The following is a 12,919-nucleotide window of genomic DNA, read 5'->3' as shown; positions in this document are numbered from 1 at the left end:
GGGAGCTCGGTGCTTTCGCCGCCGGGAGACCCCCCCCGCCGCCGCCGCCCGTCCCGCTGGGACCGGGGCGATCCCTCCGCTCGGTTCCTCCGGCACCGGGAAAAAACCCTCGGTGCTCTCTATCCCATCCCTTGGGATCGGGGCCATTCCCCTGCTCGGACCCCCCTGTTTCCCATGCCGGTGTTTTCGGGGAGATCCCCCTGCCCGGACCCCCGTGTCTCCCATCCCAGTGGGACCGGGGCGATCCCTCCGCTCGGTTCCTCCGGCACCGGGAAAACCCCCCCGGTGCTCTGTGTCCCGTCCCTTGGGATCGGGGCCATTTCCCTAGCTCAGGACCCCACTTTTCCAATCCCGGGGTTTCGGGGGGATCCCCTGCCCGGACCCCCTGTTTCCCATCCCAGTGGGACCGGGGCGATCCCTCCGCTCGGTTCCTCCGGCACCGGGAAAACCCCCCCGGTGCTCTGTGTCGCGTCCCTTGGGATCGGGGCGATCCCTCCCCGGCTCCTCCAGAACCGGGAAAAAGCTGCCAGGACCCCCAGTCTCCACCCAGTGTTTTTAGGGCGGATCCTCTTACCATTGATCCCATTTTTACCATCCCTGGGATACGAAGGCGATCCTCTGCCGGATTCCACGTCTCCCATCCCGGTGTTTTGAGGGCGAGCCCCCTGCCCGACCCCCCCCTGTCTCCCATCCCGCTGTTTTCGGAGCGATCCCTCAGCTAGTTCCTCCAGCACCGAGAAAAACCTGTCCGGTCCCCCCTCTCCCCCACCCCTTGGGATCGGGGTGATCCCCCTGCCCGGTCCCCCCTCTCTCCCACCCCTTGGGATCGGGGCGGATCCGTGTGCCCGGACCCCCCTCTCCCATCCCTTGGGATCGGGGCAATCCCTTCCCCGCTCCTCTAGAACCGGGAAAAACCTGCCAGGACCCCCCCGTCTACTATTGACGGTTGTTTGGGGGAGATTGTACTGCCATGTGACCCCCGTTTCCCATCGGTGTTTTCGGGGCGATACACCCGGTTACCATACTGGTGTTTCGGGGCGATCCCTGCCCTGATTCCCTTCCCATTCCGTTGTTGGGCCGGATCCCCTGCCCGGATTCCCATTTCCCATCCCGGTGTTTTCGGGGCGATCCCCCTGTTTCCCATCCCGGTGTTTTGGGGGCGATCCCCTGCTTCCCATCCCGGTGTTTTGGGGGCGATCCCCTGCCCTGATTCCCGTTTCCCATCCCGGTGTTTTGGGGCGATCTCCTGCCCGGATTCCCGTTTCCCATCCCGGTGTTTTCGGGGTGATTCCCCTGTTTCTCATCCTGGTGTTTTCGGGGCGATCCCGGGCCCGGATTCCCGTTTCCCATCCCGGTGTTTTCGGGGCGATTCCCCTGTTTCCCATTCCAGTGTTTTGGGGGCGATCCCCTGCCCTGATTCCCGTTTCCCATCCCGGTGTTTTCGGGGGCGATCCCCTGCCCTGATTCCCGTTTCCCATCCCGGTGTTTTGGGGGCGATCCCCTGCCCTGATTCCCGTTTCCCATCCCGGTGTTTTGGGGGCGATTTCCCAGCCCGGATTCCCGTTTCCCATCCCGGTGTTTTCGGGGCGATTCCCCTGTTTCCCATCCTGGTGTTTTCGGGGCGATCCCCTGCCCGGATTCCCGTTTCCCATCCCGGTGTTTTGGGGGCGATCCCCTGCCCGGATTCCCATTTCCCATCCCGGTGTTTTCGGGGCGATTCCCCTGTTTCCCATTCCAGTGTTTTGGGGGCGATCCCCTGCCCTGATTCCCGTTCCATCTCCCGTGTGTTTTGGGGCGATCCCCTGCCCGGATTCCCATTTCCCATCCCGGTGTTTTCGGGGCGATTCCCCTGTTTCCCATCCCGGTGTTTTCGGGGCGATCCCCTGCCCTGATTCCCGTTTCCCATCCCGGTGTTTTGGGGGCGATTTCCCAGCCAAGCCCCCCCAAATTCCCGATCCCGCAGTGCCGGGACTCACCCCCGGCCCCTCTCCCACCGTGAAACCCCCGCACGACCCCCGGGATCGGGAAATGCTCCCGGCCGGGACCCTCCCGACCCGGGGATGTGTCCCCAAGGCGCTGTCACCTCTTGCCGGTGGCTCTCCTGGCCCTGTGGGACCCCCAGCCCCATAGGGACAGGGACATGTCCCTATAGAGTCCCCAGCTCCACGGGGACAGGGACTGTCCCTATAGGGTCCCCAGCCCCATGGGGACAGGGACATGTCTCTATAGGGTCCCCAGCCCCATGGGGACAGGGGTGTGTCCCTATAGGGTCCCCAGCCCCATGGGGACAGGGTGTGTCCCTATAGGGTCCCCAGCCCCACGGGGACAGGGTGTCCCTATAGGGTCCCCAGCCCCACGGGGACAGGGAGTGTCCCTATAGGGTCCCCAGCCCCATGGGGACAGGGTGTGTCCCTATAGGGTCCCCAGCCCCACGGGGACAGGGACATGTCCCTATAAGGTCCCCAGCCCCACGGGGACAGGGACATGTCCCTATAGGGTCCCCAGCCCCATAGGGGACAGGGGTGTGTCCCTATAGGGTCCCCAGCCCCATGGGGACAGGGATGTAGGACCCCCAGCCCTGGGGAGGGGACAGGCACTTGTCCCCACCCTGCCAGGCTCTCCCAGGGGGTGTCACCCCTGTCCCCCACACTCAAGGATGTCCCCAGCCCTGTCCTCATCCTGGGAAGTGTCACTGGGGGTGCCCCCTTTGGGACCTACCCCCTGTCACCCACACTGTCACCCCCCTGTCACCCACATTGTCAGCCTCCTGTTACCTGCACTGTCACCCCTCTGACACCCTCATTGTCACCCCTCTGTCACCCTCATTGTCACCCCCATTGTCATTCCCCTGCCACCCACATTGTCACCCCTCTGACACCCTCATTGTCACCCCTCTGGCCTTTGGGTCCCCTCCAGGGGTGGCTGGGGTCACCCAATGTCCCCTGGTCCCCAAGTGCCCCCCAAACTCAGCCTCAGGGAGGGTCAGAGGGGTGGGGACAGCAAGGGGACAGCAGGGGACAGCAAGGGGACAGCAGGTGACACAGGGTCCTGGCCACCATTCCCACGGGTCCCACGGAGAGAGGGGAGAGATGGGATGGGATAATGGGATGGGGGACACCAGCTTTGGGACAGATTTTGGGGTGTCCCTGGGTCCCCAGAGCTGTCACACAGATTTTGGGGTGTCCCTGGGTCCCCGGGGCTGTCACACAGATTTTGGGGTGTCCCCAGAGCTGTCACACGGATTTTGGGGTGTCCCTGGGTCCCCAGGGCTGTCACAAACAGATGTTGGGGTTGTCGCGCTGGGTCCCCGGGGCGGGTCACACACGCGGAGTTTGGGGTGTCCCTGGGGGTCCCAGGGCTGTCACACAGATTTTTGTGGGGTGCTCCCAGAGCTGGGTCAACACGGATTTTTGGGGTTGTCCCTGGGTCCCCAGGGCTGTCACAAACAGATGTTGGGGTGTCCCTTGGTCCCCGGGGCTGGTCACACGGAATTTGGGGCTTGTGTCCCTGGGTCCCCCACAGCGGTCAGCCACAGCATTCTGGGGTGTCCCCAGAGCTGTCACACAGGATTTTGGGGTGTCCCTGGGGCTGTCTCACAGATTTTGGGGTTCCCGTGCATTCCCAGGATTGGCACAGGGATATTGGGGTGCCGGTTTGTTCCCGGGGCTCAGATCCGGGTATTGGGGAGCTCGTGGGTTCCCAGATTTGGGATGTGGGGGTCTTGGGAGGATTCCCCGGCCCTAAATCCCGGTGTGGGGAGGGAAAGAGTTCCCGGAGCTGAAACCCCGGGCTCGGAGTGCTCGTTATTCCCGGAGCTGTTATCCCGGCGTTTGTCATTCCCAGAGCTGTTATCCCGGTGTCTGTTATTCCCAGAGCTGTTATCCCGGCGTTTGTCATTCCCAGAGCTGTTATCCCGGTGTCTGTCATTCCCAGGGCTGTTATCCCGGTGTCTGTTATTCCCAGAGCTGTTATCCTGGTGTCTTGTCATTCCCAGAGCTGTTATCCCGGTGTCTGTTATTCCCAGAGCTGTTATCCTGGTGTCTGTCATTCCCACCCTCAGGGCGTTCATTATTCCCGGGGCTGTTATCCCGGTGTCTGTTATTCCAGAGCTGTTATCCCGGTGTCTGTCATTCCCAGGGCTGTTATCCCGGTGTCTGTCATTCCCAGGGCTGTTATCCCGGTGTCTGTTATTCCAGAGCTGTTATCCCGGTGTCTGTCATTCCCAGAGCTGTTATCCCAGTGTCTGTTATTCCCAGAGCTGTTATCCCGGTTTTTGTCATTCCCGTGGCTTTTATCCTCGCGTTTGTTATTCCCACTATCCCGGTGTCAGTGTCAGGGTGTTTGCTATTCCCGGAGCTGTTATCCCGGTGTTTGTCATTCCCGGAGCTCTTATTGCCACCCTCAGGGCGTTCATTATTCCTGGGGCTTTTATCCCGGTGTCAGGCTGTTATTCCAGGACTTTTCTCCCGGTGTTTGTCATTCCCACCCTCAGGGCGTTCATTATTCCGGAACTGTTGTACTGGTGTTTGTCATTCCCGGAGTTATTGTTATTCCCACTCTCAGGGTGTTCGTTATTCCCTGGGCTGTTTGCCCGGTGTCAGGCTGTTATTCCAGGGCTGTTATCCACCCTCAGGGCGTTCATTATTCCCGGAGATGTTTTCCCTGTGTTTGTTATTCCAATTATCCCGGTCTCAGGGTGTCTGTTATTCCCAGAGCTGTTATCCTGGTGTTTGTCATTCCCGGAGCTCTTATTGCCACCCTCAGGGCGTTCATTATTCCTGGGGCTTTTATCCCGGTGTCAGGCTGTTATTCCAGGATTTTTCTCCCGGTGTTTGTTATTCCCACCCTCAGGGCATTCAATATTCCAGGAGCTGTTATCCCAGTGTTTGCTATTCCAATTATCCCGGTGTCAGAGTGTCTGTTATTCCCCTGGCTGCTATCCCGGTGTTTGTCATTCCCATTATCCCGGTCTCTGGGTGTTTGTTATTCCCGGGGCTTTCATCCCCATGTTTATTATTCCCGGTGCTGTCATCCCGGTGTTCCTTATTCCCGGGGCTGTTATTCCCACTCTCAGGGTGTTCCTTATTCCCGGAGATGTTTTCCCAGTGTTTGTTATTCCAATTATCCCGGTGTCAGGGTGTCTGTCATTCCCAGAGTTGTTATTCCCACTTCCAGGGTGTTCGGTATTCCCTGGGCTTTTATCCCACTGTCAGGCTGGGATATTCCAGGACTTTTCTCCTGGAGTTTGTCATTCCCAACCTCCGGGTGTTTATTATTCCCAGGACTGTTTTCCCAATTTGTTATTCCAATTATCCTGCTGTCAGGGTGTTTGTTATTCCCGGAGCTGCTATCCTGGTGTTTGTCATTCCCATTATCCCGGTGCTCGGGGTGTGTGTTATCCGGCTTTCTCCCCAGTTTATTATTCCGTGCTGTCATCCCGGTGTGTTCTTATTCCGGGGCTGTTATCACTCTCAGGGTTCATTATTCCGGAGATGTTTTCCCAATGTTTGTTATTCCAATTATCCCTGTGTCAGGGTGTCTGTCATTCCCAGAGTTGTTATTCCCACTTCCAGGGTGTTCGGTATTCCCTGGGCTTTTATCCCACTGTCAGGCTGGGATATTCCAGGACTTTTCTCCTGGAGTTTGTCATTCCCAACCTCCGGGTGTTTATTATTCCCAGGACTTTTTCCCAATTTGTTATTCCAATTATCCTGCTGTCAGGGTGTTTGTTATTCCCGGAGCTGCTATCCTGGTGTTTGTCATTCCCATTATCCTGGTCTCTGGGTGTTTGTTATTCCCGGGGCTTTTATCCCCATGTTTATTATTCCCGGGGCTGTTATCCCGGTGTTCCTTATTCCCGGGGCTGTTATTCCCACTCTCAGGGTGCTCCTTATTCCTGGGACTTTTATCCCTGAGTGTCAGGCTGTTATTCCAGGGCTTTTCTCCTGGTGTTTGTCATTCCCACCCTCAGGGCGTTCATTATTCCCCGGGCTGTTTTCCCAATGTTTATTATTCCCGGTGTCAGGGTTCCCGGGGTTTTTATCCCGGTGTTTGTTTTTCCCACCCTCAGGGTGTTCATTATTCCTGGGGCTGTTTTCCCAATGTTTGTTATTCCCATTATTCCCGGTGTCAGGATGTTTGTTATTCCCGGGGTTTTTACTCTGGTGTTTGTTATTCCCAGGGCTTTTATCCTGATGTTTGTAATTCCTGGAATTGTTATTCCCACTCTCAGGGTGTTTCTTATTCCTGGGGCTGTTATCCCACTGTCAGGCTGTTATTCCAGAGCTGTTATCCCGGTGTTTGTCATTCCCACCCTCAGGGTGTTCATTATTCCTGGGGCTGTTATCCCAATGTTTATTATTCCCGGTGTCAGGGTGTTTTTATTCCCAGGGTTTTTATCCCGGTGTTTGTTATTCCAGAGCTGTTATCCCGGTGTTTGTAACTCCCGGAGTTGTTATTCCCACTCTCAGGGTGTTCCTTATTCCTGGGGCTGTTATCCCACTGTCAGGCTGTTATTCCACAGCTTTTATCCTGGTGTTTGTTATTCCCACTATCCCGGTGTCAGTGTCAGGGTGTTCATTATTCCCGGGGCTTTTATCCCGGTGTTTGTTATTCCCACCCTCAGGGAGTTCATTATTCCTGGAGCTGTTATCCCAATGTTTATTATTCCCGGTGTCAGGGTGGTTTTTATTCCCGGGCTTTTGTCCCGGTGTTTGTCATTCCCAGAGTTGTTATTCCCACTCTCAGGGTGTTCCTTATTCCTGGGGCTGTTATCCCACTGTCAGGCTGTTATTCCAGGGCTGTTATCCCGGTCATTCCCATCAGCCCAGTGTCAGTGTGTCCGTTATTCCCAGGGCTGTTTTCCCAATGCTCATCATTCCCGTTATCCAGTGTCAGGGTGTTTGCCATTCCCGGGGTTTTTATCCCGGAGTTTGTTATTCCTGGAGTTGTTATTCCCACTCCCAGAGTGTTCATTATTCCCAGAGCTGTTATCCCTCTGTCAGGACATTCATTATTCCCGGGCATTTTGTCCTGGTGTTTGTTATTCCCGTTCTCCCGGTGTCAGGGTGTTTGTTATTCCCAGAGCTGTTTTCCCAGTTTTGTCATTCCCATTATTCCCATTACCCTGGTGTTTGCCATATCCCAGTGTCAGGGTGTTTGTAATTCCCGTTATCCCGGTGTTTGCCATTCCCATTATCCCATTTTCCTGGTAGTCACTATTCCCATTATCCCAGTGTTTAATATTCCCAATATCCAGGTGTTTATTATTCCCATTATCCTGATGTCTTTCAATCCCATTATCCCTTTATCCTGCTGTTTGCCACTCCCGGTATCCCATTATCCCAGTGTTTGCCATTCCTGTTATCCCATTATCCCAGTGTTTGCCATTCCCATTATCCTAGTGTTTGCCATTCCTGTTATCCCATTTTCCCAGTGTTTGCCATTCCTGTTATCCCATTATCCCAGTGTTTGCCATTCCCATTATCCCAGTGTCTTCCATTCCCATTATCCCAGTGTTTGCTATTCCCATTATCCAGGTGTTTTTCAATCCCATTATCCCATTTTCCCAGTGTTTGCCATTCCCATTATCCCATTATCCTGGTGTTTGCCATTTCCATTATCCCGGTGCTTGCTATTCCCATTATCCCGGTGTTTGCTATTCCCATTATCCTGGTGTTTTTCAATCCCATTATCCCATTTTCCTGGTGTTTGCGATTCCCATTATCCCATTATCCCATTATCCCAGTGTTTGCCATTCCCATTATCCCATTATCCCGGTGTTTGCCATTCCCATTATCCTGGTGTTTGCCATTCCCATTATCCTGTTATCCTGGTGTTTGCCATTCCCATTATCCTATTATCCCAGTGTTTGCCATTCCCATTTTCCCAATGTTTGCTATTCCCATTATCCCAGTGTTTGCCATTCCCATTATCCCAGTGTTTGCCATTCCCATTTTCCCGGTGTTTTTCAATCCCATTATCCCATTTTCCTGGTGTTTGCCATTCCCATTTTCCCGGTGTTTGCCATTCCCATTATCCCGGTGTTTGCCATTCCCATTTTCCCGGTGTTTGCCATTCCCATTATCCCGGTGTTTGCCATTCCCATTTTCCCGGTGTTTGCCATTCCCATTATCCCGGTGTTTGCCATTCCCATTATCCCATTTTCCTGGTGTTTGCCATTCCCATTTTCCCAGTGTTTGCCATTCCCATTATCCCAGTGTTTGCCATTCCCATTATCCCAGTGTTTGCCATTCCCATTTTCCTGGTGTTTGCCATTCCCATTTTCCCGGTGTTTGCCATTCCCATTTTCCCGGTGTTTGCCATTCCCGTTTTCCCAGCTCCAGCCTCTCCAGCCGGGAGCAGCTGGAAAAGCTCTGGAATTGCTGCTGATCCTCTGGCGTTGGACAGGATGGGGGGATCTGGGAATCTCCAGTGGGATCCAGCCCATCCCAAGGATCCCAGAATGCTGGAGAGGGAATGGATCCACTGGGATCCATCCCAAGGATGGATTGGGATCCTGCTCTGCCTCTCCTGGGATTCCTGATCCCGGAATTCCCAATCCTATTGCCGGGAGCTGGGAATGCTGGAGCGGGACTGATCCCAACCCAAAGGTCACATCCCAAAAATTCCAGGTGCTCCAAACCTTAAATCCCGGAGTTGGGCTCCACGTGGGAGCAGCTTTGGGACTGGGACGAGGATTCCCAATATCCCAAATGTGGGAATGGCCCCAAATGGCTTTCCCTGAATCCAGCCTGGTTTTCCTGGAATTTCCAGGGATGTGGGAAGATCCCACAATCCCACAATCCCACAAAATCCACGATTTGGGTGGCCGGATATGGCAGCAACACTGGGATGGGGCTGGAATGAGAGGAGACCCCTCCAAATCCAGGGAAAAGGGGGAGAAAATCCCATTATTCCCATGGAACTGGATTTTCCAGGGCAGGGAAAAAAGGGATTTTCCCAGGAATTCACTATCCAGCTCTTAGTGGGATCGGGAAGCGGCTCCAGAGGTGGGGGAGATCCCGGGGGGAAGATCTGGGATTCGAGATCCCGGTGGGATGGGGGGGAGGAAAATCCAGGATTACAGATCCTGCTGGGAAAAGTTCGGATCCATTTGGGGTTTGGGGATTTTTCCTTTAATCCATGAAAAAAAGCCGGGAAAGGAGCAGCTCCCGCCGCTGCTCCAAAGCTTCCCCGCGGCTCCCGAGAAATTCCAGAGGCGGGAATGTCCCCTCTGTCCCCATCCCTCAATTCCAGAGGCGGGAATGTCCCCTCTGTCCCATCCCACAATTCCCGGGGCTGGGATGTCCCCTCTGTCCCCCTCCCGAAATTCCCAGGGCTGGGATGTCCCCTCTGTCCCCATCCCGCAATTCCAGAGGCGGGAATGTCCCCTCTGTCCCCATCCCGCCATTCCCAGGGCTGGGATGTCCCCTCTGTCCCCATCCCTCAATTCCAGAGGCGGGAATGTCCCCTCTGTCCCCATCCCTCAATTCCAGAGGCGGGAATGTCCCCTCTGTCCCCATCCCGCCATTCCAGAGGCTGGGATGTCCCCTCTGTCCCCATCCCGCAATTCCAGAGGCGGGAATGTCCCCTCTGTCCCATCCCACAATTCCAGAGGCGGGAATGTCCCCTCTGTCCCATCCCGCAATTCCAGAGGCTGGAATGTCCCCTCTGTCCCCATCCCGCCATTCCCAGGGCTGGGATGTCCCCTCTGTCCCCATCCTGCAATTCCAGAGGCAGGATGTCCCCTCAGTCCCATCCCACAATTCCAGAGGCTGGGATGTCCCCGGCGGGGGTGGCAGTGTCACCGGCAGTGTCCCTCTTGTCACCTCTGCCTCCGTCCCGAGCCAGGGCGGGCTGCGCTGGCTCCGCATGGCTCCCAAAATTTCCCATCCCAAAAAACCTGATCCCAAAATCCCCGATCCCAGAAGTCCCAATCCCCGCCCCTCCCCCCCTCCCCCGCGGCCGTGCGCGCAGAGGGAGCAGGTGGCAAATGCCACCGCCGTGTCACCATCTGTCACCGCCCGCCACCCGCCCGAGCCTTTGTCACGGGAACAGCGCCCGGAACGGGGCCGGGCCCTTTTGTCCCCATTTGTCACCTGCTGTCCCCTTTGGTCTCCCCCTGTCCCTTTCTGTCGCCGTTTGTCACCCCCTTGTCCTCCTTCTGTCCCCACAGTCCCCCTGTCACCCCCTGACCCCTCTGTCCCCTCCTGTCACCCCCTGTCCCCTCTGTCCCCTCCTGTCACCCCCTGTCCCCTCTGTCCCCTTCTGTCACTCCCTTGTCCCCTCAGACCCCCCCCTTCCCTTCTGTCCCCTCCTGTCACCCCCTGTCCCCTCTGTCCCCTCCTGTCACCCCCTTGTCCCCTCAGACCCCCCCCTTCCTTTCTGTCCCCTCCTGTCACCCCCTGACCCCTCTGTCCCACCCAGTCCCTCTGTCCCATTGTCCCTTCTGTCCCCTCTGTCCCCTCTGTCCCCCCGTCCCCCTGACCCCTGTGTCCCCTGTGTCCCCTCAGTCCCCTCAGCTCCCCCATCCCCTCTGTCCCTCTGTCCCCTCAATCCCCTCAGTCCCTCCTGTCCCTCTGTCTTGACCTGTCCCCTCTGTCCCCCTGTCCCTCTGTCCCTCTGTCACCTCTGTTCCCTCTGTCCCTCTGTCCCCTCAATCCCCTCTGTCCCCCTGTCCCCTCTGTCCCTCTGTCCCTCTGTCCCTCTGTCCCCTCTGTCCCCTCTGTCCCTCTGTCCCCTCTGTCCCTCTGTCCCTCTGTCCCCCTGTCCCTCTGTCCCTCTGTCCCCCTGTCCCTCTGTCCCTCTGTCCCCTCTGTCCCCCTGTCCCCCTGTCCCTCTGTCCCCCTGTCCCTCTGTCCCTCTGTCCCTCTGTCCCTCTGTCCCCCTGTCCCTTCTGTCCCGCTGTCCCGCTCTGTCCCTCTGTCCTGCTCTGTCCCCTCTGTCCCTCTGTCCTTCTGTCCCCTCTATCCCCCCGTCCCTTCTGTCCTCCTGTCCTACCCTGTCCCTCTGTCCCCTCAGTCCCCTCTGACCCCCTGTCCTCCCCGTCCCCTCTGTCCCCTCTGTCCCCTCTGTCCTGCCCTGAATCCCTCTGTCCCTCTGTCCATCTGTCCATCTGTCCCTCTGTCCCCTCTGTCCCCCCGGGCCGGTGACACCGCCCCTGTCCCCAGCCCGTGGCACCCTCGCCCCTTCCCCGCCGCCGCCCCTGGGGTCAGGAAGGGTTTGGGGACAGCGCTGTCACCTCCTGTCACCCCCGGCCTCGGTGCCACCCCCGGGCGGCGGGAAAGGCACCGAATTCCCGGGATCTGGGGGGGAAAACTCCGGGAATTGTTGAGAATTGCTGGGATAAGGAGCTCCCTCCGTCCCCTGGGGACATTCCTGCTCCCATTCCACAAAAAAACCCCAAAACATTTCCATGGAAATCGCTCCTTGGAAAGGGGAATTCCAGGGAATTCCTGCCCCAATTCCAGGGCTGGAATTCCTCCCAACCCCTCGGGACATTCCTGCTCCATTCCACATAAAAAACATTTCCGTGGAAATCGGTGCTGGCACCTCCCGAACCATCCACGGGCTTTGGAATTGAGAGGGAGGAAGGGGGAATATTCCTGGAATTCCTGGAATTCCCTCCTGGGTATTCCTGGGAAAGCAATCCCGGCCATCCCGGGGGTTGTTGGAGCATCCCATCCCTTGGAATTGTTGGAAAATCAGGATTGCCTCCCCTCCCTGTTCCACTCTGGATTCCTGGGGGTTCCTCCTGGACATTCCTGCTCCCTTTCCACAAAAAAAACATTTCCATGGAAATTGCTGGTGGCTCCTTGGGACCGGATTTGGGATCAACAAGGAAAGAGGAATTCCAGGGAATTCCTGCCACAATTCCAGGGCTGGAATTCCTCCCACCCCTCCGGCCATTCCTGCTCCCTTTCCACAAAAAAACCCCCAAACATTTCCATGGAACTCCCTGGTGGCACCTCCCGAACCATCCACAGGCTTTGGAATGAACAGGGGGAAGGGGGAATATTCCTGGAATTCCCTCTTGGGTTTTCCCGGGAAAGCGATCCCAAACCCATCCCGGGGGTTGTTGGAGCATCCCATCCTCGGGAATTGTTGGAAAATTGGGATCGCTTCCCTTCCTTCCCCACCCTCCTGTCCCTGTTCCCTTTGGGATTCCTGGATGTTCCTCCTGGATCCTCTGGATGAGCAGGAAGGGGCTGGATGAGAATTCCCAGTGGGATCGGGGTCGCTTCCCGCTGGGATGGGGATTTAGGGGCGACAATCCCAGCCCGGGTTGGATCCGGCGCCTTTTCCTGGGAATGTCCTCCCAAGGAGGCTCCGGCAAACCCAAGGTGGGGAGGCCTCGGGGTTGTTCCCGTGGGATTCAGCGCAGGGATCGGGATTGGGATCGCAGTTGGGATTGGGATCAGGATCCGGGATCGGGATTGGGATTGGGATTGGGATCGGGGTTGGGATTGAGATTGGGATTGGGATCAGCATTGGGATCAAGACTGGGATTGGAATTGGGATCGGGATTGGGATTGGGATTGGGATTGGGATTGGGATCGGGATTGGGATCGCAGTTGGGATTGGGATCAGGATCGGGATTGCAGTTGGGATTGGAATTGGGATTGAGATCGGGGTTGGGATTGAATTGGATTTGGATCAGCATTGGAATCAAGACTGGGATTGGGATTGGGATTGGGATTGGGATTGGGATTGGGATTGGGATTGGGATTGGGATTGGGATTGGGATTGGGATTGGGATTGGGATTGGGATTGGGATCAGGATGAGGATGGGGATCAAGATTGGGATTGAGACTGGGATCAAGATTGGGATCAAAATTGGGATTGAGATCAGGATCATGATAATGGTCAGGATCAGGATTGGGATTGGGATTGGGATCAGGATCACGGTCAGCATTGG

This window comes from Serinus canaria, chromosome 3, assembly GCF_022539315.1.
Source record: "Serinus canaria isolate serCan28SL12 chromosome 3, serCan2020, whole genome shotgun sequence".
Taxonomy (NCBI): Eukaryota; Metazoa; Chordata; class Aves; order Passeriformes; family Fringillidae; genus Serinus; species Serinus canaria.
The sequence above is the reverse complement of the archived record's forward strand: the minus strand, read 5'-3'. Positions refer to the sequence as shown.